This window comes from Xenopus tropicalis, chromosome 4 (genome assembly GCF_000004195.4).
Source record: "Xenopus tropicalis strain Nigerian chromosome 4, UCB_Xtro_10.0, whole genome shotgun sequence".
Classification (NCBI taxonomy): domain Eukaryota; kingdom Metazoa; phylum Chordata; class Amphibia; order Anura; family Pipidae; genus Xenopus; species Xenopus tropicalis.
In genome coordinates this window covers 22702472-22727325 of record NC_030680.2, presented here as the reverse complement: position 1 = coordinate 22727325, position 24854 = coordinate 22702472, and the positions used below count along the sequence as shown (strand labels likewise).

Below are 24854 nucleotides of genomic sequence, written 5' to 3'. Positions count from 1 at the left end.
ATCCACCTCGCTCTGGATGTAGTTGGTTGGGTCTGGTCATACCAAAAACCAACTGCAGAATCGCGAGGCAAACTCGAAGGCAAACTCGAAGAACTGGAATAAGCTGAGGTCAAAACCTGAGATCAATATATGGGACTAGAAATGAGGGCCCAACAGAAGGAATCTGTCGAGGTCACTGGACCCTGCAGAGGAGCTTGTAGAGTGGAAGGAGCACAAAATGATCACACCACAAATATTAATTTAACACAATTTTCACTTGAAAAACTATAAGTTTTTCCCCCATCGGGTTATTTTCTTATCCTTGTAATGTAAACCATAAGTTAAGGTATAACAAGAAGCATACTTCATATTACTTTGATACATTGAGGCTAAAGGGGTCATTTATGAAGGCACCTTCAGGTTCTCTAAAATGGATGCAAAAGAGAGTAAATATTGACACAATTCATCAGGCTACTTGCATCCAAACACACTCTTGGGCTTCCATTTAGTTGCCAATGCGTCAGTCCTGCTTCTTCTGATTGCTACTCATGCTGGGGAATCCTTGTGCTACCATTACCCTGGGCCTGGTGGTAGTTTCATGGTTCCCACAATGACTTGCATCAGTTGGTTCAGTAGAAGCAGCTCAGCTTTCATTCTGACAATGCTAGACACAACTGCACCTTATTTGCCTCAAAAGTAGACACAATTGTGTCCATGCAAAACATCGAGAGCAAAGCATAACAAACATGGCGATTAGCATCTGAAATGGCACTTTCATTGGTAAATGACTCCTCATATCTCTTACCCTTTAATAGCTGATGATGAATAGACGCTATCAAGTTTTGACCCATCATTTAAGAGGTTATTAGCAGATATATAAGAGCTCAAGAGGCAGAGAAAGGATGTAAAATTAATCCATGCCCCCTACTTCTCTAAAGGAGATAAAAACTAACTACAGATGCAAGAGAATTCACCAATGAGAATCTTGTTTCCATCCTATCAATCAACACCAGAAGGGAGACCATACTGCTCTAGTAGATTTGTGATAGATGTAAGCTTCCAGCTCCAGATCCATTCCTTTGCGTTGTAATGAAACTGCTTATCTTGGAGAACTGGGACAAAGTGACATTAATCAATATTGTTTAATGAATACAAACCTGATACCGTTGCACTATTGGGCCCCATCATAACATGTTACATCTGTTGGGATTTGTAGCCCAGCAACGGCTATGTAAGAGTCAATCAGCAACAGCATTTAGATCCCCTTTATGTTACCAAAAAAAAAAAAAATAAGTGTATTCTATTAGTCTTTAGATCTATTAGTGCTTTAGAAACGCACCAAACTAACAATGATATTTGTTTTGTACAAGCATGAATGGCCGGGACACACCTGTGGTTCTAGGATCTACCTTCCACCCACACAGTTTCCTTTTCTTATGGAACTAGCCACACACAGTTTCTGTTAGCACCAAGCCACATGCATGATCCTGTAGTGTTGGGATATAAGTAGTCTAGACTAGACATAATACTATACATGGCAGACCCTGTAGAAATGAATGTCAGTAGCTCCTGATCTAGGCCAGAAGTAGGGGTAGGCAGGGGGTAGATGGGGGGGGGTTGCTGTATATCTAGGCCCATCTTGTGCTGGGGAATTCCTTTTATACCCTGAACAGACACAGTGATCTAGATTTGGGGCCCAAGAAAAGTTGGGATTTCCTGTGGAGTTGGTAGAGTTTGCCATTGTATGGGGGGAGTATTTGTATGTAATGCCATATGTCATATTGGAAGATGGTCTAATTATTTTTATATTTGGGGCTTCATTCTACTTAGCTGGCAGATAGTGGGATAATAACCTGCCCCCCCCCCCCAGAGGGCCCTGACAGCTACATATGGCCATATGTGCAAATTTAGGCTGATCCGATCTTTGGCTCTCAGGTCAATTATTTAATATTAGAGGCCCCTGCAGGTCTATTGGGAGAGCAGCACATAAATACATGGATGCAGTCCTTTTCTAATGGGATTTTCAAACCTGCCGGTAGATACAGTATGTGCCCACTTTTTGGTCAGATATCTGTCAGGCAGGCCATCTAGAAGGGCAGAGAAGCAGCTGACTAGGTCAGAAGGAATGGAATTGGCATCTTAAATCTACCCCTGTACGGCCAGCTTAAGTAGGAAGGGATTGCATGATTTCTTATGGTAGCTCTGCCCTGCTGCCTCCATTTCTGCCTTTACCCCAAATCATGTACAAGATCATTAAACAACTGTAAATGAATTTTCTAGGAAAGCAGAGAAATTAAATTAAAGCCCTATAAATGGTAATTTATTTAATTATATTACATTTCCGACTTTTCACATCCCACTGCATTTGTGCCATCGCTGAATCAAAATCTGGGACATTTTTTGTTTCTTCCCAATCAGCACACAAAAGCCAGGCCCAAACACACAGGGGCGCCCCTTTAAAGCCCCCTAAATATGCCTGCTTTCCAGTGAGCTCCATCTCTGCTCTAATCAGAAACAAATATATTGCAGATGATGGTAGAAAGACCTGTATATAAGGCTTTTGTTTGCTTTGTGGGCGTCATGTGTTTGAGAGCTTTGCTGCTTGGTCTCTCGGTCTGTGTTAATAATCCTACTATTTCTTTCCAGGATATAAATTGGGACTACGTGCTGGTCTGCAAACCCACATCCAGTGACAGCCCTGAAGAACAGAAGAGACAACATTACATTTCTGTTCTACTTAAGAAAGGCTTTAAGACCAAGGTCAGAAGAGTTCTCTCATGGGAAGCCTTTCCCTGGGCATAGACTGAAAGTGCAGTGCAAGTCCCTGCATTGTAACCGCTGGGCACTCTTTACTGTGCACCTTGCTCCACACTTGGTGGGGATGTACCATAAACTTACAGGCACATATTAGTCCTAGATTTTAGTGCCCTCTGTTCATTGGTGGAATTACATTGGGCCTTTCCAGGCAGTTTTCTGAGGCCAATAGTTAAAAGGGGGTCTAGCATCATTATAGGGGGCAGGACTGCAGTGGGTCCGGGTGGAACAGGAAGGTCAGGGGCAGAGCCTGGCACAAGGACCTACCTCAGACTAATGGCATTGCTAGCATAAAGTGAACCTATGAAAGAAATGTATTCTTCCTGTGTAGCGCTGTCCATCTCCAACTGGAGACCAATGGGGCAAAGAATTTTTATGGCCCTCAGCCTGACAAGTACATGCAGTAGCACTTAAAGTGGCCATACATGGGCCGATTGCATTGGCCAATATCAGTCCCTTGGACTGATTCAGCAGCTTATCGGCCCATGTAGGGGCAGGAACGAGGGGCATGCCCAACCGATATCTGGCCTGAAATTGGTCAGATATTGATTGGGCAGGTTAAAAGATTTAGTCGGATCGGGAACCGCATTGGATCTTTGCGGTCCCCGAACCGATTGCCCCATTGCCACCATTAAAGTTTGTCCCAGGGCCAAACGATCGAATTAGCCTACATTTTCCCCGATATCACCCACCCGTAGGTGGGGATATCGGGAGAAGATCCGCTCGCTTGGCGAGGATCTTCACGTGTATGGGCATGCCAATCACATAGGGGCAAACTTTGGAGTGTTTGTCTGAGTCGCTGCCCAAATGTTACTTGGAGGGGTTTCAGATAGACTTTTACTTTATATATCATCACATCAGCATTTCATTATAATTTGTACTGTTTTTCTTAAGGTCAAAATGGTTCCATGGTAATAATTTGCATGGGGCACATAATGGGTTTCCTTTCCCTTAAAATGGTGGCTCTCATAATTGGTGGTTTCAGTCCCCCACCCCATGGATCCCTATGTGGAACTAACATGGCTGTATATTTTATGTGGGGTTACATATCAGTTACACCCCTAACCCCCAACATCTGATTCCTGGAGTATCAGCAGCACTTGAAATGCTTCTATTATGGAACAACAAGGCCGACATCATCTCTCTTTTGGATCTAACAACATTTCTTTCTTTTACCTTGTTCCACAGAAAGTCCGGGATGGAAAGGTAACGTTTTATGGTGTCCGGGCCCCTACAGATATCTTCCACAAATATGTCCGGCTACTGCATAACCCAGATAAGGGCCACACATCCATTGAAAGCCCAGTTTCTCCAACAAGCAGGTGAGACTAACGGCCATTTTGCAAGTTCGGTTCCGTTAATAATATCCACATTTGCAGTGAGCCCCACAGAATCACAGAGATAAATGTAACGGTCAAATGATTTGGACACAACAGGTCCAGTTGTATTTACTTTTATTAAAGAAATGAAAAACATTAACCGCCAAGTGTCAATTTTACACATGAAGTTTTGTGGCTGATATTATGTTTGAAGGGTATGCAGACTATTAATATCTCACCTCTTTATAATTTACAGGATTCGAATTGTACATTTCATTCTTCACAATACTGCCATTCTATTCAGAGGAAAGGAAGGTACTGTAGCCAACACATTATATGATTATGGTTGTGTCTGATAACTCTGATTTACTAATGATCAAATTATTACTGAATGCAAAAGTTTTCTATTAGATCAAATACTGTCACCTCCACAAATAACCTGATAATATATGAACATAAGTACGACTGCAAAGCCCTAAAGTGGGAAAAGAGCTGTGAATACATTGATGCTATATACAAAGGCACTCGTACATACATGGTCCTAAGCAAGTTACAGCAAGCTGCAAGGTGCAGGGTCAGACTGGGCAGGTGGGGCACCAGGAAAAAAACAGATGGGCCCCACCGGCCCAGAACCAATCCCGGCTGGGCACTCCGGGACCCGCAGTTCCCCCTCTCCCAATGCACCTAAGTATGCGGGGGCCGGGGGTGTGTGTGGGAACCATGGCAGGGGTCCCTTGGGGGGTGTGTGGGGCCCCTTGGGCAGCAGCCACGGTGGGCCCTGCACCCCCAGTCCGACCCTGCCAAGGTGCCAGCTGAGTCTCTGCTGATAAACTGTGCACAACACCACACATGAGCACATGGGAACCCTGGAATTAACAGCAGCTCTACGGTTTCTTCAGTAGGTTGTGTCCATAGCCACATTGGAATTGCAGCAAATGACTCAGACACTTATTATTGAAGCAATGTGCCAGAACGGAATGCACTTGCGCACAGTTGCAGTGAGGAAAATGTGCTCTGCAAACTAGATACCTGCTGGAATTCTGGGGAGAATGCTGCATTGTGGGTAATGCTAATGCAAGTGCAGTGTGCAGAAGCAACAACAGATGCAAAGTTATTGCTCAAAATCCACCATAAATGTGTGCCTACAATTGACATATTTTGTATCCTGAGCTTAATGTACCAAACTAAAGGTTCAGTATCTCTATAACAATAATGATCCAGGCCTTCAAAGTGGTCACAGTGGGTCACCATCTTGGATTCTGTTATGAGTGTCAGTGGCACTGCACGTGCTTAGTGCGCTCTGGGCAGCTGTTGGGAAGCTAAGCTTAGGGGTTGCAAAAAAAGAGGTTCTCGTGGTACAGGAGCTGAGGCTACAGGGCTGATTGTTATAATCTGATGCTAATTGCAGTTGTTTCAGAGTTGCCACTTACTGAAAATCTAAATTATTTACAAATTAGCCGTATATAGTAATATTTATATTCTAAATATACAGTGAGTCAGTCCCTAAGCTCAGGTAAATGACAGTAGCACAGAGCATATGCTGGGAATCAGCAGAAAAGAAGACAGGGGCTACTGGGGGCATCTTTGGGGGCACAGATCTGCCCTGGTAATGGGCCGGGGTTGCCTTGGGCTGGTACAGAAGCCCAAAACATAACATTTAGAATTTCTACCCTACTTTGTAAATATGGTTCATATGGTGTGAGTCGTGTAGAAGATTCAAACCGCAGCGGGTGCCCTAAGGCTGATGCCACACGTGGCATATTTACGCTGCGTATTTTCTCAGCCTAAAAACGCCGCACAAGCCACACAGCCCCTGACTATGGCGTTTTTCAGCCAAGTACTGGTGACGTAGCAAATCCCGTTTCCCATGGTGCAAATAGTGCGAAATAGTAAAAAACGCTGCGTATTTCCGCTAGGTCTGGCTGCTGCCTTTGTGTATACATAGGAATAGCTTGCTTTGCAAATACTGGCGTATTTCGGCCAACACTTGAAAAATTGTGCTAAGGCGTTTTCTAGCGTATTTACGCATTGTGTGGTTTGCCTCGAGTCTTTTCAAGTTATTTCTATGGATGATGATATCGGGCGTTTTTCAGCCGCTGAGAGAATTAGAAAATACGCTGCGTAAAAACGCCACGTGTGGCATCAGCCTAAAAGATGTTCTTCCCAGGGCACCTGTGTGTCTGCTCACCCTGACAGCTGTGTGTTTCTGAACAGCATTTTAATTGACACTTCGCTGTTGCATTAGTAACTAAGCCTTTTTTTAATCCTTTCCTTTCATTATGTGTTTTTATCCTTTTCCATAGAAAAACTGCAGGACCTTATCAAAACGCAAGTTTTCGAGGCAGCATTTCCTTTGCACACAGTGAGTTTAAATACACATTAGTGCAATTATTGTGCAACAGTGATACTAGTAATGGACTTTAACCTGTAATGTTCTTCCCTTCTGCTCAGCGCAAAGATCAAACCAGAGAGGGACTCAAAAAGAAATGGGCAAGGTGGCGAGACATCATTTATGTTCAGCCCATAGAGGAAATCAGGTGAGGGCCACAGGGGCGGAGCTTATGGCAATGCTCTAGGACAGGCATGTCCAATTGTCCAATGACACAAGGGAGCAAATTAAAGTTTGAGATACTCAGTTAGGGCTGCTTAATTTCTAATCAGGCTACCATGATACTGGAGAATATCATCCTATATATAAGGGCTACACCCTTCTATAGTCACTTTTTATCTACCTCAGGGGGGAACCTATGAATGAAGCTATGAAGTGGTGGGTCACTTTCAAGTTAAATTCTAGTTTGTGATAGAATGGCAAATTCTCAGCAACTTTTCAGTTGGTCTTCATTTTTTTTTTAATTCTTTAATTATTTTCCTTCATCTTATGGTTCTTTCAAGCTTTCATATGGGGGTCTGTGATGCCCGGCAGCCAAAAACTATTGCCAATTTCATTGGTATTGTCATTTTTTACTTCTTATTTTTCTATTCAGTCCCTCTCCTTTTCATAGTCCAGTCTCTCATTCAAACCACTGCCTGGTTGCTAGGGTAATTTGGACCCTAGCAACCAGATACCTGCTGAAATTCCAAATTGGAAACCTGCTGAACAAAAAAACCTAAATACTTCAGAAACCACAATTAATAAAAAAATGAAGGCCAATTGCAAATTGTCTCAGAATATCACTCTACATCATGCTAAAAGTGAACAATCCCTTTAGATTAATTTTATCATTCAATAAGCTGGTAAGTGTCGCCTTGTTTTATTGGGTGTTTATTATGCCGTTAGATGTTTTTTTTCTGCCCAGGTCTGGGATAGGAAACACATATTGTAGCAAGTTTGGTTTTGATCTTATGATTCTGATCAGTTATAGGTAGTGCCCTTTATCATTTTGGGTGCGGACGACTGCATTTTATTTGCCTGACTGTAACTGTATTTTCTCTCCACTATATGATAACGCAGGGCGTATTATGGGGAGAAAGTGGCGCTGTATTTTGCCTGGCTCGGCTGGTACACCATCATGCTACTCTACGCTGCTGTGGTCGGACTCATTGTTTTCTTTTATGGATTTGTACATTTTGACAACAGCCAGATAAGGTATGCCATTCCATGTACCAATACAGTACCAATACAGTACCAATACAGCACCAATACGGCACCAATACAGTACTAATACAGTACCAATACAGTACCAATACAGTACCAATACAGTACCCAATGCAGTACCAATACAGTACCAATACAGTACTGATACAGTACCAATACCGTACCAATACAGCACCAATACAGTACCAATACAGTACCAATACGGTACTAATACAGTACCAAATGCAGTACCAATGCAGCACCAATACAGTACCAATACAGTACCAATACAGCACCAATACAGTACCAATGCAGTACCAATGCAGTACCAATACAGCACCAATACAGTACCAATACGGTACTAATACAGTACCAATACAGTACCAATACAGTATCAATACCATACCAATACAGTACCAATGCGGTACCAATACAGTACCAATACGGTACTAATACAGTACCAATACAGTACCAATACGGTACTAATACAGTACCAATGCAGTACCAATACAGTACTAATACAGTATCAATATGGTACCAATACAGTACCAATACGGCACCAATACAGTACACATGGCCTATTGCCTGTGCAGATGGTGCTACATTATTGGGGCCACTCATATTGATGTGTGGATGCTGAAAGGCAGTAAGTAAGCCCCCAAAACCATAATGCTAATAACCTTCAGGTTGACCCCCCTTTCCATTACTGACAGGCTTACAGGTTGGGAACTGCTGAGATATTCACATTAACTGTACAAGCCTGTACCTGCCTGGCATAGCAGCAATAGCAGCACATACATCCTACACGACTGTTACACGCATACTCCCACTGTGCATGCTGGTGTCTCTCTTGTTCCTCTAACACCACCATTCTATCTCTTGCTCATCTCTATCGCTGTTACATGGCTGCTGAACCTCTGTCTTTTCTATACAGCCAATATCTGTTCAATCAATATCTATGTCTTTCTATTAGATCTTTTTACATAGTATTTCTCTCTATTTCTGTTTTTTTCACCCTATGTATTGAGAAGGGCCCTTGTTAAGATGCCAATACACGGGCCGATTCTAGCTACCGGTATGGGTCCCTTAGACCGATTCGGCAGCTAATCGGCCCATGTATGGGCACTAACGATGGGCCTGTCCAACTGACATCTGGCCTGAAATCGGGCAGATCTCGATCAGGCAGGTTAGAAAATTAGTTGGATTGGGGACCGCATCGGCTCGTTGATGCAGTCCCCAAACCGACGGACACCTATGCTCGTTGTTCTAATGCAATCTTTTGGCACATTGGCCAAACGACCAAATTAGTTTGATTGATATCGCCCTCCCATAGTTGGGGATATTGGGAGAAGATCCGCTTGCTTGGTGACCTCGCCAAGCGAGCAGATCTTAGCAGTGCCGGATCTCTAATCCGGGCGCCCCGAGGCCACCCCCATTCTGCGCCCCCCTAACCCCCCCTGTGTGCATGCACAAACACTATACAACCCCCCCACGAGCATGCATGTGCTCCCATATGGAGCAGTGGGGAGAGGTCCCAATTGCTCTGTATGGGAGCAAAATTTTGCTGCGGCGGGGTGGCATGCCACCCCTAAGTTTGTGCCGCCCTAGGCTTGGGCCTTTGTGGCCTCGCCACAAATTCGGGCCTGGATCTTAGCGTGTATGGCCACCTTTAGTTCTGTAGAGTGAATAAACTGACACACACACAAGTAAAAATAAATATATAGAGATATTTTGATACTTAGCACTGATCGCTGAGGGACCCAGTCCACATAAACAATGGCTCAGCAGCAATTCCAACAAAACCAGACACCATGGCACTTTGAAGTCCAGGTTGAAGTCAAAGTGCCTCCCCCCAAACCCAGCTTTATATATGTTTACCTCCAAAAAGAATACAAGAAAAGTATACTTCTTATCAGCTAGCACACTATATATGGTAAAATACAGCATTATTGAGTATATCTTAGCAGCTAGCATACTACAGGTATACTGTATATAGCAAAAAGCAGGTGTAACACTTGTTTGGCTTAATAGTGGTATTATTACCAGGCTAGTTTGGACTTAGAGCATGTGTTACATGCAACCCCCTTTCCCAGGATGGGCCTCCGCTATATGGGAGCTATGTCAGGGGCTAGATGGTGTTGTTGAACTACAACTCACACTGGTGTTGTGCAATAGGTTAAAGTAATAGGACCCCAGGAGCTCTTGCAGAATAACTGGATAGTACTTTATTGTCCAAGACAAGGGTATTCAGGGTATTTCAATATACTCACTCAGTTGTTACACAGATCAGCATGCAGTTATACAATTGATGTAAAGATGGATCAATAGCAGAAGTATGATGCTCCCCTGGATATCCCTTCTCATCAAGAGGTTGGGCAGGTAGAACAGCAACAGCGTGATAGGTAGGAAAGCTCACCGGCATAGTCCCATGCTCTTTTGGAGGTTAGGGCAAGGCATATTTGCTAACCTATTTCCCTAGCACTTCTGTGTCCCTACAATAAGGCAATAAAGGCCTAGTAGGAAGACTACTCCTTTGCTATTATCCTTGATGGAGCAAATGGCTGCTCTTTCTGTATAATTCTGTCTGAACTCACACCTCCTAGAGGGTGCTATTACATATATTACTATGCTGTCTTTTCCTCATTCACGGGGCCCTGTCCCGACTTAAATTTGGATGGAATTGTGGCTACTGGGCCGGATCTGTACCCAGGCTCAGTTGGGGCTCTGCCTAGGGCACAGCATGCAGCCAAAAGAGGAAGTCACACCCTCCTGCCAGACACTATATCAGCCTGCAGGGGGCGTGTACAACCAGGCTAAACCTATAAGGGATAGCTTTACACTGTAAACTAAGTACAGGGGCTTCTGCCCTATAACACTACAGATAAGGAAAAGTAGGGAAGTAAAGCCATAGGGAACTTAACCCTATGGGTCCCTACACAGGCATTAAACAGTCACATTCCTTGACTTGCTAAAAGCTCTAAGTGCCATCTGTACGGCGTTGTTCTGTTCTCTCTCTCTATCTTCTTCTGTGAATCACCTATTTTCCTTACACCCTATATCAGTGATTGTCAAAATTTTTTAGTTTAACCCCCCATGAAGGTCAAAGGTTTGGTCAGGACCCCACGTAGCTCATAAAATAAGTAAAGATACAGAAACGTATAGGTGTATCAGTCATTCAGTCACAGTTTTAAGAATACCTAGGACAGCAGACAGGGACAATTCTGGCCTCTCTGCTGCCCCGTGGATGCCTTCCTAATGCTGCCCCCCCCCAATGCACATACAGTTTTATGCAGCAAGTCGAGAGGGAGCTGCAACGCTCGTGCAGAGAGCACAATTGCACTTTCTCCTTTTAGAATAACCAAAATGTAACCACCAGAATTTTGGCTCCAAGTGGCTTTTTGCCGCCCATGGCAACCTGTGGGGCCACGTGAGGCGAGATTTTCAGCTTGCCTCCTTGTGGCAGTGCCTCTACTGTACAATTACAACTTCTAAACATACTCAAGCTCGTTGTTTTTGACCATACTACCTGGCTCTCTGGAGACGTATGGCAAATTTCCATGGGTCAGCTGAAAGGGAGTGAGGAGGAACTGCAGCTCCTCTTCACTTCCTGCTGTTCCAGTCAATTAGACAATGCCCAAACAGTCGAACACCAGAAAAGTGGACGTAAATAGCGCCCCCACCAGCCCAAATAAATAGTGACTGCCTATGGCATCTTACAGCAGCCCCCCTGGCATTTGCCATAATCCACAGATTGCCATTCCAGGCCTGGCATCTGCTAAAGTACTATAGGATGAATGTATCTGAATAATGTTTCAGTTTCTTTCTATATCATGTTTTATATCACCCTTTTATATGTTCTCTGCGTTGCCCGATACTTGTGCAAAAGTCAACTTATGTCTCTGTGTTGGTACCAGGTTCTCATTGTATTCTCTCTGTTATTAGCCAAGAGATCTGCACAGCCAACAACACACTCATGTGTCCTCTGTGTGATCAGAACTGCCCCTACTGGCCCCTGTCGGATACCTGTACATATGCCAAGGTGAATATACATACATTATATACATCTGTATAGATACATCAAGTATACGTATATGTCTGACCAAGCCTTATCCCTTTATTCTTATTGCCATGACTAATATGGTACCATCCTTTGCAGGTGACACATTTGTTTGACAATGAAGGCACCGTTTTCTTTGCCATGTTCATGGCCGTCTGGGGTAAGTAGATACAGATATGATATTTAATGCAATAATATAGCTGTTTAATTTGCTATAAAATATTATAACTACAGAACAGAGCCAATCATCCTGAGAGACTTATTGTGAAGACACTCAGGGCTACTTAGTAGCAGCTACTTGTCACAGCTCCTAAATACCAGAAAAACCCCGGCCGTAGACAATACTGAGAATTGCCTCTGCTAAAACACATGTAGAGACAATTATCAGTAAATGATCAGCATTGTCTATTTTAGTAGCTGTGACAAGTAGCTGCTACAAGTAGCTCTGTGTGTCTTCACCCTTAAGCATGTTACAAAACTTACAAGAGCAACTCCGAACTATGTTCAGCATGAACCAAATGTATAAGGATTATACAGGTATGGGACCTACAGTATTATCCTGCATGCTAGGGTTGTCCAGCTAAGGGATCTTTCTGTAATTTGGATCTCCATGCCATAAGTCTACTAAAAAATAATTTAAACATAAAATAAACCCAATAGGATTGTTTTGCCTCCAATAAGGAGTAATGACATCTTAGTTGGGATCATGTACAATGTGCTTATTTATGATTACAGAGAAAAAAAATTATTTGATTAAAATGTCCATAGGAGTTTGCCCCCCAGTAATTCAGAGCTTTCTGGATAATAGGTTTCCGCATAATGAATCCCAAAAGTTTTCTACCTGTTCTTAATTTAAAAGTCGACAGTTTCTTATTTTTTATTTAAAAGGGGGGAAACTTGATTATGGTTTTGTACCTACCCTTGCTCCCTCCCCTTAAAATGAGCTACGTTTAATGAGTGTTAATTAACTCTCTGTAATGAGCCTCTTTGCTGCTGCCAGTAGCTTAGGGTTAAGGGATCACTACACTGGGGCTCTAACCAAGAAAGGAAATCCAATTAAATATATTTTCATGCTATCACAATGAAGATTCAATGATGGGATCAAATGATCTGCCATGATAGATAACACTGTGCCCTTGCTCTCCCTTCCCCGCAGCCACTGTTTTCCTGGAGCTGTGGAAAAGAGCGCGTGCAAATACCGTCTCCGGGTGGAACCTCTATAACTGGGACGAAGATGAGGTAATTGGGGAAATTCAGTAAACCCAAAAGCAGATTTTATAGTTCCAAACTGTAAATAAAATTATTATTCCGTGGCCTAAGTAATTTATAATTTCATGTGTGTATGTTTTCGTTGTGTGTATGTTTTTTCTGTAGGAGGAGCTCGCCTTGGAGCTGATAAATGACCCAGAATGCACAATTAAGAAACATGAACATTCATACTGGCGCTCTATGGCAGTTCTTTTGGGAGCTGCAGTGGTGGTAATGTATTTCTGTTTCATTTAACTGGCCCTTCATTCCCTACATCCATATTCCTGTCCTGGGTGCAACTCACTCCCCATTGCCAATGTATGTATGTATATCTTCATTTATAAAGCGCTACTTATGTACGCAGCGCTGTACAGTAGAAAAAATTAATACAAACAGGGGGTTATTAAGATAATAGATAAATACAAAGTATTACAATAAGCACACATAAATACAAGATACAGTTGCACTAAGAGAAGAGTCAAAGACACAAGAGGATGGAGGTCCCTGTCCCGTGGAGCTTACAATTGAGATGCTGCCAATCTCTGCAAAGGGCAGGAGCACATTTTCTCAGTATTAATATCTTACTAATGAGGGATTTTTGGTAGCCCATTTTTTGTGGGAAATATTTATTTTTGCACAGTCCTACCACTTTGTGCTCCTCATCACTTCAGCTGCCCGTCCCTGGCTGATGGTTCCTCTGCAGATGAAATTTTTAAACCTGCCTGATCAAAGAACTGACTAGTTGTCCATTACTTCCTTTACCCATTACAGTATATATGTCTTCTTTCCAAATTAGGGCATATGTTTTGCATTAAAATGAATAGGAAATGGCAGTGGTGATATTGTTTATGTCTCCACTTAGAAAACATGTGCCGTCAGCCTTATCTTTTTACCTTTCTGTTGTTTGACCCACTCTCTATGATTCCCATGACAGATAGCAGTTCTGATCGGTATAGCCCAGGCTCTGGTCATATATCGGGTGGTGGTGACTGTGTCCTTCATGCGCTCATCATGGGAATTCCTACGTGAACATGCCAATACCGCAGCAGTCATGTCAGGGGCAGTTCTGCATTACCTCACTATCGTCATCATGACCAAGGTATAATGTGTGTGTTTGTCTCTATCTCAAATGTTGTCGGTGTCACAGCCCAGTCAGGAATGGGAATCCATCATTGTGTGTGTTACTAAGTTGTGGCCCATGGAATGTACACAATAGAGCTCTCACTGCCTAACAACACATTAGCCATTTTTTAGTGTATAGTATGGTAGCTTTTATAATACAGTACATAAGAAAAAGGTGCTGGCAAGAGACATACAAATATTCTCTGTTGTACAAGATGCATTACAGTATCAGCCATCTGACTGGTAAACGTTTAACTTGACACCCCAGCAAAAACTATTTGACCCAAATATAGGACCAATATCACCCCCCATCACACCTATGAAGGTTCTTACCGGCACACTCCTGTGTGGGTTCTTGAGTGGTATATCTAAAACTGTGAAGCAGTTTCATTTGTAAAGGTGGCCATACACGCTAAGATCCGCTCACTTGGGGAGGTTGCCAAGCAAGTGGATCTTCTCCCGAAATCCCCACTTACAGTACGGGTGGACGATATCAGGCTAATTTGGTTGTTTGTCCCTGGGGCCAAACGTTCGCATTAGAACGACAAGTATAGGCATCCGTCGGTTCAGGGACCGCATCAACGTGCCTATCCGACTAATTTTTAAACCTGCCCGATCGAGATCTGACCAATTTCAGTCGGACAGGCCCGTCGTTACTGCCCATACACGGGCAGATAAGCTGCCGAATTGGTCTAAGGAACCGATATCGGCAGCCAGAATGGGCCTGTGCATGGCCACCTTAAGTCATTTGCAATTACAGTGAAGCTCTCCGTATGTGGCATCTTGCTTCCGCTCATTCACTGTCACTTCCAGAAAGAAAGTTTTGGACCTGTTTCTGTATGTGGGGCTGCCTGCGCAATTTAACCCCTATCATGCACTTAGCAACATTACATAGAGGTGGGACATGAACTACAATGAGCATCACATGCCAAACTTCATCCTGAATGTGCAAGCCAGGGGTGTCAGGAGATGCAAGACATTGGGAGTCCATAATGATTGAACCTTTTTGAGGTGGAACTCTACTGCAAGACTTCTGTTGTATCTTACATTGCTCTCCTCTTTCCTCTTAACAGGTGAATCGGGTTATAGCCGGCTATCTGTGTAACCTGGGTAAGTTATCTGCGTTAGAGACACTTGTCAGGGTCCAGGGACTATTTCAGAGGAGATTCTGGGTATCAGTTATCAAGCTGCCATGCAGTGCAAGGAAGGAAAACAGGCAAGACTGGCACAATACACATGCCTAAGCCTTAGTGCTGGCCTTTGTGTATGAGGTATAAAGTGTGACGTTATAGGCACAAGGGACCCTTGGATGTAACAACTGCTTTTGAGTCCAGGGTTCCATTAATACTCTGTTTCCATAGCAAGTTGTTTTTGTATAACCAATAATGGCATCAAAATGTAAGGGGGCACTTTGGCCCTCCTCCCGGTAAAGTGCCACCTGAGACATGGAATTATAAAATGTCTTGAATTCTACAAATACAACTCTCATTGACTACATGAACTTACCAGCTTTTAGATGGCAGATTTGTATATTCAAGTTTAAGTTTGCACTTAAAGGGACAGTACACACAATGAATAGGACTTTGCTGAACATAGCTTTGCCTATTGTTTTAATTAAGAAATATCTATGGTTTCTGTTATTTCTGGCACTTAACAAGATGAAGGCAGTTTCACTTTAGCCCTTCCTTCTTCTCAGTTCCTTCCTGTATGTTTAACGGTAAATAGGGAGCTCTTGGGGGGAAATATGGATAAGAACATGGAATATGGATTAGAACAGTCACCTACAAGTTATAAATCAAAAGCAAAGATTTGATTGGTTGCTAGGGGCAACATCACTGGTGATATTTATATCCAATCTCCTTGGTACCTTGGGCAATTCCATTGCCCTCTGTAAGTAAATCAAGCTCCTACCAATAAGTCTCTTCATACTCATTAAATTAGCAGTGTTCATTACAAACCTGTCCTTCTTTATCTCTTTGCAGAGAAACCTCGAACATTCACAGAGCGAGAAAACAGTTTCACAACCAAAGTGTTCACATTTCAGTTCGTTACACATTTTTCATCTCTCTTCTACGTGGCTTTCTTTCTGGGACGGTAAGGCCCTTGCCATGTATTTATCACTTACATAGCAGCCTTATAATCAATCTGGACATTCCTGAGTGACATTTTTTTACATTTAGATCTGAACAACATGGCAAAATGTGGTCTATACCACAAAATCTTATTGTGCAACTACACCTAACCGCAAACACGGGTTTTTGGGATACTGCAAATCCATCTCCATGTGCTATAATGTAAAATGTAATTATGGGGCTTATTTTTCATTACTCCAGAGGAACATGCAAGGGCACTAGATAGAATTACATTCAGATTGAGTTGCAGTTCTTTACACTTAGGGGCACATTTATTAAATCAGTTTTTTTCCGGGCTTAAAAATCGATATGGTATAAACTTGGAGTAACCACGATAATTTTTGAAGTTCTAAAATGTCTTGAAAATGCTTTTATCGTTCATACGAAAATATCGCAATTGTGTTCCAAAAGTCACTATATTTTTGTGTTCGTTCGTTCGTTCGTTATGCCATGAAAACCTTTCTGGCTTTGATGCCTTCCATAGGACTCAATGGGATGACAAATCAAACCTGGCTAAAAGATAGTCCCGATGAAAGTGTAACCAAAGCATTAACGAATTCCAAAATGATCGTATTCTTTGCGCAAAGTATGATTTTTTCGTAGAAATTTAACGAAAATTTACGGAAAACTGGTGGAACTTTAACGAAATTTAGAAATACAATAAAATAGAATATGACTTTATCTGAAAATTGTTTAGCAAATGGGCCCTTTGGAGTGCAAAGAGCCACGCTTCAGGGCACAAACCCCAGGACTATGGTCCCGAGGCACAGACCTTCATCCATGCAGTAATAAAACAAATATCCTGAATACAAAAGTCTAAAAATGATATATGTATGATACCAATGTCTGCCACTTATTTCTGTGTAGGATTAATGGGTACCCGGGAAACTATGTGAGAATCGCGGGGCAGTGGAGGCTTGAGGAGGTAAGTGCGGCACATAATGTTCATATGGAGGCATTAAAGCCTGCTGTGTTTGGCTGACCTTCCTTTCTTTACAGTGCCATCCCAGTGGCTGCATCACAGATGTGCGTGATCATGGTCCTCAAACAGACGCTTAGTAACTGTGTGGAATATCTATCCCCGTGAGTACTGGAGGGAAATTATCGTCAAATTATAATATCTGTATCTATGTCTGTTTTCTACCAGGCTTCATACTAGAAGTAGCTCCGAGACATAAGATTATTAGGGATTATTATTATTATTAACATTTATTTATAAAGTGCCAACATATTCCGCAGCGCTGTACAATAAGTGGGTTACATACATTAGACATACAGAGTAACATATAAGCAATCAATAACCGAAACAAGAAGTAAAGAGAGCCCTGCCCAAAAGAGCTTACAATCTACAAGGAGTAACATATAAAGCAATCAATAACCGATACAAGAGGTGAAGAGAGCCCTGCCCAAAGAGCTTACAATCTACAAGGAGTACATATAAAGCAATCAATAACGGATACAAGAGGTAAAGAGAGCCCTCCCAAAAGAGCTTACAATCTACAAGGGGATGCTCTTTGGCCAAATACTCCACAAAAGATTTGTATATTCAGATTTGAGAAAAATTAAAAGCATTACAGGGCTTATTTGTGAACCCAAATGCAAAATAAAGTCCATAATCAGCCCATTTTTTTTGCACTTGCTTATGGCTGAATAGCTACAGGCCTCTGCATGCTGTTTCAGAGCACATCGGCCTATGGTTCCCTTTATTAAAACAGCACTAACTCATTGGTCAGTGCTTTATTAGTGAAGGGAAGGTGGGGGGATACACCCCATACATGATTTGTGAAGATAAAATTGTTGCATTTAGATTTCAGGAAGTCCAGCACTCAGTTTTCTCTAGCAGTGATCTATCCAGCCGCCATCTTTAATGATACAACTCTTCGTCACTTTTCAGCTTGATTAATTGGGGTGTGCTGAAATATAATACTAGGAACTGTCACTTTCTACCCCTTTTACTCAACGAGACATTTGCTCAGGCCAAAGACAGGTGTGTTTTGTGCACAATCCATTAGTGAGCTTTAGGCACAGTTTTCCCATCATTAAATAAGTTCCTTTGTCCCCCATATCTGTTTCCAGTGTAATATAATAAAGCCACTATGACACAATAATCTCTGTATGTAACATAACAGCAAGATGCCTGACATAGTGCTGCATTCTCATTGGTGCATTCCATTGCATCTATAATTAGGTTTGTGTTTAATAGAATTCTCATTGGTGAATTGTTTTCCATGTATAATTACATTTTGTATCTTATAGAGAACATGGGGATGCAGTGGGACACATTTATGGTTAGGTTTAGTGCACCTTTTGGGCACTGTATAGAGCAGGGATCCCCAACCAGTGGCTCACAGCAACATGTTGCTCACCAACCCCTTGGATGTTGCTCTCAGTGCCCCCAAACCAGGGAGTTATTTTTGAATTCCTGACTTGAAGGCAAGTTTTGGTTGAATAAAAACCAGATTTCCTACCAAATAAAGCCCCTGTAAGCTGATAGTGTGCATAGAGGCTGCCTAATAGCCAATCTTAGCCCTTATTTGGCTCCCCCATGAACTTTTATGATGCTTGTGTTGCTCTCCAAGTCTTTTTACATTTGACTGTTGCTCATGAGTAAGAAAGTTTGGGGACCCCTGGTATAGAAATAAGGGGGGAATCAACATTCTTGACTATCCTATGCTCCAGTGGGAGTAACAGGAGATAACAGGGCTTATTTAGGTAGTATAAGGCTGGGTGCAGTGTGCAAAAAAACATGCACAAACTACCATTTTTTTGCACTTTATACCCTGTGTTGCTGTTACTGCATGTCCTTGTATTCTAGTTGAGGAAAGTGCTGCCTGCATTCTTCAGCGGTTCTGATACGTTCTGTTCCTACTATTCACACCCTAAAGGTACTTTAGCTACAAATGGCGCCTTATGAAGGATCGGAGATGCAGGGTGCATGGGGAGGATGGATCTGAAGACTCCGCAGCAGAGTGTTGGAGGACCAACTACAGGCTGGGTGCTGTTCATGTCTTCAGCCTGTTTGATGAATTCCTTGAAATGGGTGAGGTGCACCAAAGCGTTGTATCCATTCATATTCTTCATATAACTTATTTTCATTAATTTGGCAAATATATATTGCAATTATTTTATATTGGTCTTCTGTTAACTCTACTTCTTCCTCTCTTCGTCCTCAGTGATCCAGTATAGCTTTACTACAATCTTCGTGGCTGCTTTCCCTCTGGCACCGGTTCTTGCCTTTTTAAACAATGTACTAGAGATACGACTGGACGCCATCAAAATGACACGTTTGCAACGCCGTTTTGTGCCGAGAAAAGCAAATGACATAGGTAATAACTTACTTTACATTAAGCCAGTCTCAGAGGGGCCCACTTCCAAACAGAATCTGCTTCCCCTCGGTCATCACCACCAGGGCTTCTAGCTTCATTTAGGTGCATCCCCCACTGTCAAGAAGGAGTGGTACAGTCTTCAACATAGCAGGGGGAAAGAGAATGTATAAATGAAAAGGAAAAAGTTAACTGGGGAGTTGACTGTTTCCAACGTGCAACTCTATTCGTACTGCTCTTACCTGTCACATTGTTCTTTTCCCAGGTATCTGGCTGCAGGTTCTGGAGGCAGTTGGGGTTCTTGCTGTCATTACCAATGGTTTGGTCATTGCTGTCACATCTGACTTCATCCCCAGGCTCATATACCTCTATGTTTATGGACCTTGTGCCAATGGAAACACAGAAGGAATAAAGTAAGGCATCTAAGATGGAATCCAATAAAAGTCAGTGAGGGTCATATATAAAGTTTGCGCAGAGACAATGGTTGTTTTGGCTCGGGGTTTCCCCTAAACCCTTATGTTTTGCACTGCTGTGTCCGTCTTTTCCTTTTTTATTTTGCTAATTGCGTGAAATAAAAATCACGCACAAAATTTCGCAAATTATATTGTGGTTTTTTTCCTCCACCAAAGTTGCAGCGTAATTTGAACAAGGTTTTATAAAATGAGCGCAGCGCAGAATTATTCGCACAGTTAACATATTGCCCTGCATCATGTAAATATATATATTAACACAGGCAGGGCAAATATGTACACTGTGTGAATAATTCTGCACTGTGCCAATTGTATAGATGACCCCCTGGTGGTGGAGCGAGAGAGAACAGATATATAACAATAACAATAAGCAGCGCAGTTACCGCTCATACACAATATTAGGGGGTAGGTGTAGGGATTAATCTGTTATGTGTTCTCTTTCTCCGCCTCAGCTGTCTTTCGGGATACGTTGATTCCAGTTTGTCTGTATTCTACACAAAAGATTTTGAGGATCTGACGCAGGTCTCGCGGTCTCTGTACACGAATGTGACAGAGTGCAGGTAAATGTGTGTTTGTGTTGAGCCCAAGCAGATCAGATATGTAATAACATTCATGGGGATTGGCTAGATATAGATCAGTGTCTCTGCAGACACATCTATCCTTCTGAAGTGACTTTTCTGTCATCATCGCCCTCTGGGACATATATAGAAACGTATCTGTCTTTCCCCGCTACGACTTGTACATGTACATGTATACCAGCCTGACCCTTCCTCACAAACAGCTTTCTACCTTCACTACCTGTGATGCCCACACAGTCATTCTTTGCTAAAATATTCATCCCTCTATCCTCCCACAGTGTATCTACTGAGATCCAATTAGTGCTCCTCCAAGGACTGTTATTAAGTTCTCTGATTGGGTAGGAAACTAGGCCCAAACCATTATCTTCCAATGGTCTGACAAAAATAACAGAGGGGTTAGTATTAAGTGGGTAAAACTCAATTAGGGTGATATAAGAGCTACAATGGGCCACACACACTTCTTCCTGGAAATTAGAGCCACATTGCTTGAAGGAATAGTTCAGTGTAAAAATCTGGGTAAATAGATCAACTGCCAACTGTACCAAACATCCATATTACTTATGTAACCTGTTTTATTAAGTGTTGTATTTTATTTTATTTACAGTTACAAATAAAGAAAAAAACCTTTAAAAAAATAGATCAACTGCGCAAAATAAAATATATTTCTAATTTAGTTAGTTAGGCAAAAATGTAATCTATAGTGAGTGGATATCTAACATAATGATCAGAACACAACTTCCTCCTTGTCTAAGCAAACTAACCAAACAGTCATGTCCCATATGGTACCCCCTTCAAGTCACTGATTGGTTACTGACTGCTAACAGCTTAGACAGCTGTAAAGGAGGAAGTAGTGTTCTGGCCATTGTGTTAGACATCTGCTCACTCCAGCCTTTATAGATTACATTTTTGCCTAACTTTCTATTTTTCCCAGTTTCATTTTTACACTGAACTATTCCTTCCAGACCTTTAGACATGTATGGCCAAGCAGGTTTGCTCATCTTAACTAGGAGCACACGGTGACATCTTTGAGTTGTAATTACTGACTTCGAATTTATTTCCTTCTACCTTTAACAGCCCAGTTATTTGTACCTGTCTATCCTTTCCATTGACTGTTTGGACATTTGCACCCCAAACTTCCCGCTAGACTAATGTTTGCCTCCTTTCTGCAGGTACCGAGACTATCGCTCTGCAGCCGATTACAGCTTTTCAACACAGTTTTGGCACATTTTCGCTGCCAGACTTGGTTTTCTCATTGTGTTTGAGGTGAGGAATCTATGTGCAGTGTTTGTCTGTATTGCTTGTCCTTCTCTAGGATTGCGCTATAGAATAAAAGGCATTTCGTGTCCCTTAATAATGTTTTCTCTTCTATCAGCACGTGGCCGTATGTATAAAATTTGTCGCCGCCTGGTTTGTGCCAGACATCCCTCAGCGAGTGGAAAACTATAACCTTGACATGAAAAAGCAACACCTGCTGGAGGAGCTCAGGTATAAAGCACACACCTGTGTAACTTATACTCCTAATATGTCCTACTCATCCCCTCACTAGTTACATGCAGCAGCATTGCTCCATTCCACTTATACCTGGGGCAGTCTCATAGTAGCACAGTAGATGATAAAAAAAAGCCAACCATCAAATTCATCCTTTTTGACTAAGTGAAATTTAGCCTTTATTGAGGATAGGGAATAAAACCCAAGGGAAAATAATTTTAGTCCTGACTCCTGAGTGGGAAATCAGTCCCTGCATCAATTTAATTTCACTGGGGTATTTTCTCAGCTTCTAAAAAGGCATCCAACCTTCTAATATACAGTATCTGCCAACACAACTGCATTAGTCAGTGCTGTATCCATAACGTGTGGGGGGGCGGCACGTAGGTACCCCCTCTCCTGCCCCCAACCTGCCATGTAACTTGGATGTTACACAGACACACAAGTTAGGGGAATGGCAGGAGGTGCCTCCTGATGCTCCTTTCTGCAATGAGTGCTGGAATTCTGATCCAGCTTTTGGTGCATAAAAAGTTCATTGATGGAATTGTTTTGTAATCAAAGGTGGCTAAACATGTGAAGATGTGGATCTTTCAACGTATGACCATCTTGATTGGATGCAGGCAGTCAGGGTGTGAAGCAAAGATGAATATCGGCCAGAAATCGGTCAGGAAGGACTATTTGAGGGTCCCATACATGGGCCAATTAGCTGCTGATATCCGCTGCTTTTATTGGTCCATGTATAGCCACCTTAACACTTGAAACCTACTAATTACCTATTACCAGTTTTTCTTGTAACCTACTTATTGCCTACTGATAGATCATAATTAGGGTTGCCACCTTTCTCCATCTGTGACTCCGGGCAGGGGGGTCACATTGTCTGCATAATGCTTTCATGGGGCAGAGAGTCCTGTCTGGTTTTCCTAATTTGGAAAACTGGGCAGATTGTTTTGACCTGCACAGCCTTTTTAAAAACCATACAGGTGGAAACCCTCAACAAAATGTATCCAACAAAACTAGTGGCATAACTAGTTGTTACTGCAGCCCACAGCAAAATTAATTTAGGGCCCTCAAAAATTGGAACGTAGACTTTTTCTGGAGCTTGTAGCTTCCCACACACGCCATAGTTAAGCTGGCCATACACGCACCGATACTATCGTATGAAACCTCGTTTCGTACGATATTCGGTGCGTGTATGGCATGTCGGCGAGTTGACCGATATTGCAGGAGGCTGCTGATATTGGTCGACTCGCCGATCGGACCGGTTAAAAGATTTTGGTTGGGCGCCATAGAAGGCACCTGACCAAAATCTGCCGTCAGGGCTGAATCGGCAGAAGGAGGTAGAAATCCTATTGTTTCTACCTCCTTATCTGCTGTTTCAGCCCTGATGGTGTGTGGCGGATCTGACGATGTCGTCAGATCGCCACGTGTGTGGCCACCTTTACCCTTAGGGCTCTGGTACACGGGGAGATTAGTCGCCCTTAGACACATTAAGTTCCCATTTCAGCCTCGATAAGTAGCTGCTTCCACCAAAAATAAAAAATCAGCACCAATGAGAGTTGTCAGTGGGGGCTAACTCTCCCCCTCCTCTATTCCACAGTATGATGCCAGAGGAAAGTGATGAATATCACAAGGAGGGCAGCCCCAATTCTTACAGGGATTTTCTTATGGACGACAGGTAAAGGCCAATCACAGACCACTCTAAGCAGGAGATAAATATTCTGTGCCTACCTGGACTGAACACCCCCCCCACTCACTAGAATGTTTTACAGTTAAAAATGTCTAGACTATAACTGCATTTTTCGTTTGTTACAGAATGATAGAACGTTCTACGGAGGTGTGAGAGGACGCCTGGCTCAGAGCAATGAGATACCGTGGAACTGGGACCTTTCTATAGATGTACAAAGCCTGCTCAAAGCACAGTGCTGGCATAAGGCTGCTGGCTGGCCCCACACTTCATTATTGTTTTTTTAATTCTATTTTTTTGTAAAATAAATGTTTTTTTTATTACAAAGCTTAAGCTTCTTCATTTTTTGGGGATTATCATGCTGAAAATGCTTATATAAAATGCATTACACAGCTGAACCCCTGTTCTAATGAACAAAAACAGCTCACTACTGACCACGAGGCCTAAATAAAATCACAAACTACTCCAATTTAAAGGAAAACTAAAACTTAATAATGTAAAATAAAGGCTAGACAGTGGCGGAAAATTTTCTCCATGTTTATATGATGAAAAGTCATGTGATTTTAATGATTCTGATTCGGTTCGGCCAGGACCATGTATTCGGCTGAATCTGAATCCTGCAGAAAAAGGCTAAATCTTGGCCCAATCCCAAACCGAATCCTGGATTTGGTGCATCCCTAGTATAATACATCCCATATGTAAAACACTGCTTAATCTAAATAAACTATTTTCATACAAATATACTTTTCTAGGGGTGTGTGCCATTGGAAATCCTAAATGAAAGAGCCACTATTTTGGGCCTGATTCACTAAAGGGCGATAAAAATTATCGCACGCTTTTTTGCGTTAAAAAACGCAAAATAATTCACCATAGTATTATCGCGTGCGAAAAATCGACATTTTCGCATGGGTTATTTCTCGCACTAGTTTTACCGCATGCGTTAATTTCTGCGCTGAAAAGAATACGATCGCATGATTCACTATAACTTTTGCGCGCTAAATATCGCATTCGGCTATGCGAAAATTAACACCTACTACAGGCAGGCGAAAAATTATACGGCTCAAGGGAA

At 42.3% G+C, this 24854-nt stretch overlaps 1 pseudogene; it reads left to right on the top strand.

Moving 5' to 3' along the window:
* The first annotated feature begins 2544 nt into the window (after positions 1-2544).
* Positions 2545-24104, top strand: LOC101732650 (annotated as a pseudogene).
* The last annotated feature ends 750 nt before the right edge of the window (positions 24105-24854 follow it).